Source organism: Erythrolamprus reginae, chromosome 1 (assembly GCF_031021105.1).
Source record: "Erythrolamprus reginae isolate rEryReg1 chromosome 1, rEryReg1.hap1, whole genome shotgun sequence".
Lineage (NCBI taxonomy): Eukaryota > Metazoa > Chordata > Lepidosauria > Squamata > Dipsadidae > Erythrolamprus > Erythrolamprus reginae.
In genome coordinates, this window is record NC_091950.1 from 80,087,276 (window position 1) to 80,094,226 (window position 6,951).

The 6,951-nt window shown below is 35.1% G+C and overlaps 1 protein-coding gene across 12 annotated transcripts in view; it reads right to left on the minus strand.

Annotated features, from left to right (window-relative positions):
- Positions 1 to 4,057: 4,057 nt before the first annotated feature.
- The window catches only part of MEIS2 (Meis homeobox 2), a 278,477-nt gene continuing 275,583 nt past the window's right edge, over positions 4,058 to 6,951 (minus strand). For all 12 annotated transcript variants that reach the window (XM_070756402.1, XM_070756413.1, XM_070756352.1 and 9 more), the window contains one exon: positions 4,058 to 5,454. The gene's annotated coding sequence lies outside the window, so the exon portion shown is untranslated. The remainder of the gene's footprint in view (positions 5,455 to 6,951) is intronic.

Here is a 6,951-nt window from a genome sequence, read left to right on the forward strand (position 1 = left end):
TATTCCCTAAGTGAGGCACGAAAAAAGAAAAACCCCTCTAATCCTCCGAGCGCTTTATTGAAGCAAATAAGAAAATGCGGCGCGGGGGTAATTGATTCATAATGGAGAAGCTGCAAAAGAGGGTTGAGGGTGTTTGTTTATTCGGGTCTCCGCCTAAAGGCTGCCCGGGAAGGGGGAGGTCTCCTCCTGGGTCATCCATCATGGCTGTGGCAGGGACCCTGCCCAGAAGACCCACCTCCCCTTCTGCCTCACTTCTCCTAAACTATTAATATGAAAATCTGCTTTATCACATCTCCACCCAGGCCCTTCTTCTCCTCTCTATGGGGTGTTTTTTTTCCTCTCTCTCTCTCTCCCCCACCAAACTTGGCCAGAAACACTCTCAAAGCCCCCCCCCCCATTCCCCCCTTTCAATTGTGTCTGTTTCTCAGGTTACAACTCTAATAACTCTCCTGCCTTGAGAATGATACCCACTTAATTTGACAAGGTTTACTTTGGAGTGAACATGCAGGAGGCTGTGGGGTAGAGGAGAAGCGAAGAATAGCAACTCTTAAAAAAGAAAAGGCCACAATTTGTATGAGGAATTAAAGCTCCTGGATCCTAGGCCTCTACTAAAACAGAGGTAAAGAAAGCTCAAGGCTGTCTTCCTAACAAAAGGGGAAGCTTGAAAGATCTTCTTGGATCCACTGGATTTTCCCCATCTTGCAAAAGGGAATGGGGAGGGTGGGGGAAAGAGAATCAAATGTATCCTGCCATTTCTCACAGGCACTGTGATCTTTTTGTCACAGGCTTTTCTCTTCTTGTCATTCCCTTAATGGGATTTAGACTTATTTATTCATTACTATTTATATATGTATGCACTACGTATGATGCTGTATGTGAATTATGTTGTTGTGATTTATGCTTTTAGCAGTGCTCGCGCAAGGCACAAAAGCTTTTAGAGGCTTGGAGCAGCCCCCTTCCTGTACATCCTATTCAAATTTGCTGGGCCTTCTAGAGGTGCATAGCATTTGCTCTCTTTAGCTGTGTATGGACATTGCAATCTTGGAGCCCTATTTCAAACATACCTACTTAGATGTAAATTGCATTGTAGCCCTGGCATCAGATCTGAAGGGAGAATTTGTGTCCTGCAGAGAAATAATGTTATATTTTAAAATATTTATTTGGTGAAACTTTTAGATGACACTGCATCATTCGCCACATATACATTTTGCTTTTTTACATGAACTGAATATATACAATTTTGCCTAGGGAAAAAAAAAGTGTCCCCGAACCAATTTCGTTTCTCCCTTTTGCATTAGAAGTTAAAACTCCTGTTTTCCTTGTCAAGATTCCTTCCAAAACAAAGAATGGATCAATTTCAAACATTTCCTATTTTCTAGGATTACAGAGTCTTCTTTGGCTTGTTCAGGGAAATGGAAAATTAGATATCCCCCCAATAAACAAGAGGTGTTTTCTATTTTCTATTACCTTTCCTTTCCCAGAACGTAAGCAATTTTAGTCAGACTAAAGTATTTCCTTTAACACTGTGCCGCTGTCAAAACACTATTCCCATTTTCTTTCACTTTTGACAGCTGAACATTTCTTAAATATACCCAAATCAGAACTCTCCATGCTAAATAGTAAACCTCAGATGGCACAATCTTTTCACATTATAGTGCAGCTCAGATTCTACCAACATAGCTCATGCAGATTAGAACCTAGGGAGAGAAAAGACGCTATAGGAATAAAAATATTTTATTTCATTACAAAAATAAGAAAAAGGTAAGTTTGCTGGGAAAATTTAATATCTTCACTGAAAACCCTGTATTTTGCTAAGGTCAGGAAATAGTCACAACATCGGATTTAAAATATACCATTTGGTTTGAGTTTCCTTGAAAAGAAAAGAAAATGTTTTGGCATTGCCCTAATAATCTAATGCTTAGTTTATATTTCCAAGAATGTAGGAACTGAATAACAGATCTGAGAATCATGAAGGTTTAAATAGAAGTTAAATTTAACATCTAATATAGAAATTGTTTTCTGTCCAAGTATTGTATAGTTGAGCTGTCTCTGCTTTGCAGGACTTCATATTCCTTTTTAGTCGCATAGCATTGTGAGACTGAAAGGTTGTTTTGCAATTGTTTTAATATGTTAAAGAACCAAATTTAAATATTTACCAATCAAGTTGAGGAAAAAATGCCTGCGTGCAGCAGAAGACAGTGGAAACGGTGCCCCATTTCCTGATGGCACAAAAACTTCCTAAAGTAGTAGTTGATGTATGCCTGTTCCCTGTGCCATACTACTTCAAGCACACCGCTTCCCTTTCCTTATGAGATGTGGGGCAACTGGCTGATAATTTTGCAAATATTCTAGACCCTCATTGAACTCATTGAACTCATTTATTTTATTTAGTAATTAATTGGATGTATATGCCGCCCCTCTCTGAAGACTCTTAACTGAAACACTTATTCTATCAATTGAATTGTGGTCTTTCTGTTTCATGACATTAGATATGTTCCAGCAAAAATTCCTTTCCGCAGCAAATCTTACAATGAAAAGAGGTTATATTATGAAGCCCCTCTGCTAGGCACATAATGTCATTCACACTCTAAACATGGAGGAATGGGCAGAAATCTCAATTGTTGCTCCTCTCTAGACCCATGTGACTGTTTTGTTTCCAGCTCACTGAACTCCCTAGCACTCATAGAATTCAGTAACTCTCAGCTCTTATGAATCTACTGTAGTCTTACTCTCATATGATTGATGTCATGTTAAAAAGTAACAATGTGAGAGGAGGCTATATGGCCCCCTGTGCATGGGTATAAACCAAAACCTGTTTATTCTTCTGACAGTTAGGTTTCATTTTTAAGCAACGTATCAGTTTTTCTGCCATGAGCACAGCTTATTTCTTTAGGTCAGGACAGATTCCTAATTTGTCCCTATGAAAAACTATTGTTATCTATGTTACATTACTTTAAAAGTAACATTAATAATTTAGTTTATTAATTCTAAAACCAGGAACCATTATTTCTTAGTGTGGACAAAACATAAACCATATTAAAGACTTCATATTTTGATTTCTGTATCCTGTGAAAGCAAACAAAAGGTTCATGCATATCTTACCTTAATAAACTGAAATCCAATCATCTGATTGTATTTGTTGTTGTATCCTACTTTATGTAGTACATAAAGTATTTATATTTGAGTACTCAAAAATTTATTTTAGACATCTATGCCTGCATTGCTATGCACACATATTTAAAAGAGAGGCATACAGAATAATTTTGGGTAAACATACACAGGATTGAAGACTAATTATTAGAGCTGTGCAAATCCTGGAAAAGTGCTTTGCAACATGTAGAAATATGTAAGAATTCTTTTGAAATATTTCCACAATCCTAGTAATTATGAGTGATAAGCATTGTCCAGCCCATTCTTATTAATTCAAAGAGGATTAATTTTGATAGTTTTGTTATGTATTCACATAAATAAAACAAAATGGTGTGGAAGTGAAATTGATAGGTAGGATAAGATAGGATAAGATAGGATAAGGAGTTGGGTGGGATCTTGGAGGTCTTCTAGTCCAACTTCCTGGTCAGGTAGGAAAGCTTATACCATTTCAGAAAAATGATTGTCCAATCTCTTCTTAAAAACTTCCAGTGTTGGAGCACTCACAACTTCTGGAGGCAAATTGTTCCACTGATTAATTATATCAGACATTAAATCTATTTATGAACTAACATTAATAATTTCATCTTACATGACAGTCCATAAGCTTTGCAGGAGAGAAATGGAGAGAAATAAAAAAAAACCTTCTTATTTATGTACTTCCTTTGACCATACATACGGAAACACATATACGGTTTTGTTCTAGATATAAAGATTACACATGGTTCTAATAATATTATACTACATTAAAGGATGTATAACCTCGTTTGCTATTATAAAGCCCTATAAATTTAGGTAAGTTTTATTTTGAGTTATTATATGCAACAAACGCAAGATAATAGATCTCGCTACTACTAAAAAACACATTATTCTAATCATGATTAAAAACACAAATGTCTAACCAAAAAAATCAAAAAATGAAATATTTATTACCGCATTTTGTGACTTAACACTTTCTTTTAAAACATAACGTCACAGTCCTCATACAAGTATTTTAATGTAAATTTTGACAAAGCTTAAAGGTAACAGCATTTTTTTTCTAGTGAGGAACACGTGCTGAGAAAGGAAGAATTCATGGACATACAATACCAATTCCACAGCAGATCTGATACTAGCAAAAACATTCTTTTTTTTTCAGTTGAGGTAAACACATAGAATATCTAACATGAAACAATTAATAGACTGAACTCTGTACGAAGTTTGTTACAGTATTCTCTTGCTTTTTCTCAAGCTTTGAGTTCATCATAGAGTTCTAGGATTGGTACAAAGACCATTCATATCTTTTTTTTTCTTAAGGAAAGCTGCCCAACCTTCAGATTCATCTTGTCCAAAGCCAAGACTCAGAATTACTAAAAGAAGCTCCTGCTCTGTTTTTAAATCTTCACTAGCAGGCTCTTTGAAAAAAAGAGTCCAAAAATATCTTGGGCTTACGAAGCACAAACTATAAAGATCTGTTTGAAACTAAAGGACACATTTATGAAGGAACAGAACCAGGGGATGGCAAGGCCTTTACGGAACTATCTTCTGAACGATGGAAGATCCAGCAAGATTCTGTCTTCATCTCCAGGTTAGTTCTTTTCTCACTGGCCAAAGAGGTCTGAAATATATTGTTTTCTTTCGGGGTAGCGACTTCATTGCTGAACCGAAACAGTCATTCTTTTGGGAACAACACACATAGTGTGGAAAACAAGGATATTTTTTTTCCTTCTAAAACTATCTGAGGCAACATAACGGAGTGATCAACAGAAATATACAAGTTAACTTAGTTCCTATGTTTATATACTACAGTAGTTATAACTCTTGGAGTCTTTTTTCCCCCAGAGGATCTTTACATGGACATAAATTCTTTTCAGTGTGCCCATGATTTCATATTTCTGTTCTTGTTTCCATTGGTCCTCTGTTGTTAATGAAAAATGATAAAAGTAAAAAATAATCACAGCTGTCTGGAATTGCGTATGAAGTGTCAACATCTGGTCAAAGTTCACAAGTTTTAAAATATTTTTTCCTTGAGTTCCTTTATACTATTTGGGCATGACTGTCCATAAGCTGTCCACCGACATTGGGTTCTATAGAATTTAACATTGTGGGGCTCTGTGCTGAAATGGTCATTCCAGGATGGGTAAAGGGTCCTCCATGCATCATCATGGCTGAGTGATGGGGTGACTTGGCAAATATGAATGGATTGGGGTCCATGTTCTAATTGAGTAGGGTGAGGGGTCATCTGGGAAGGAGTGTAACTTGATTGTGTCATACTCATACCCATAGGACCACCCTGAGATATGTAGTCCCCTGGTGTGCCTTGCAAACCTAGACAGAGAGGGAAATAAATAAGGTCAGATGGCTGAACATGTTGATGATTCCACCACTCTAAAAAGAACTGAACAAACAACAGATACTGCAAATACTTAATCTAAATTTAGCTGAAGTTTTTTGCCAATGTTTACAGATTTTCATATTCTAGTTTGCATTTAACATGAGCATTCCATGGAATAATATACATAGCAGAATTAAATATTGAATGCAACTGTGTGATCAAAACTAAGAATATTTTTAAAATACTTGTAACTGGATTTCTATCTTATCATAACATAAATATCAGATTTGCTTTTTAAAAGTTTTTTTAAATGTAGAACATTCTATTTTTCCCCATCTTTTGCATACAGAATTTTCATGATAATTTTGCTGTGAATCAAGAGACAGAGATAAGAAAAATACATACTAATAAATTGGAAATTCAAGATGATTTGCACATTATTATTATTATTATTATTATTATTATTTATTTCACTGATGTCACTTTCATTGAAGAAACAGTCTATACATGAAGACAAATATGATAAGTTGTGAAAAATAAACCTATGCTTTTTCTACCCTATACATTCTTTCTATTCCAATATAAGTAGTAAAAGATGGCCCTGTGAGATTCGGCCTGACATTCTGACTGTTTCCATCACTTCTTAAAACTAATAGTAGATGAAGATTAGCTATTTAAAAGCATAAAGATTGAAAGTATATAATATATCAGGACCAAGTTTCCAATCCTATTATGACATGATACTAACAAATTGCTTCTTTAGAGTTAGGGTTTAAAAATGTATATTCAGTACCCCTTACAATGGCTGGTTGATTTCTTTTTAATCCATTTCGTGGATACATGAAATGTATTTTTAAAAAGTAACATTAGTACTATTTTCATTAATGATGAATTTATCCAAAAATTTATATAGATCATATTGTGGATCTTGATATAGTTTTGCAATTTCAGATAAATCACATAGGATAGATATTTTGTCTTTTATATAAAAAACCCTCCCTTTTATGTGCAGATAAAATGATCTCTTCATATAAAACAAATCACATGTATCCCAGAAGTAAGGAAGGCATTATTCTTTTTCATTACAACATGCTATTTTTCGTCTACTAAGAACTATTTTTATGACATGTTTAGCTGAGAAAGCAAATTTCTTTTTGGTACCCTTCTTCTTCTGTAGTTCTGGACTTTTATCTGATATTAGTTGGCTTATGTATTCTAAATCAACCATGATTTTCACATATTCAGTCTAGGAAGAGAAGAATGGTGAACATTGACTTTTCTCTTCCAACATGTTTATCATGTGACAAATTTAGAGACAATGTCTCTATTCTTCCACTAAGACACAGTCTCCATTTTACACTTATATTATCTGCAGTGGGGAGCCTCACTTCACGCAATCACTTCTAAGTGAACTAGAAGAATTAACATTATTTAAGTATGTAGAGATTTTTCCTTCTTGCAATCATGCTGTAAGCATCCTCCATACAACC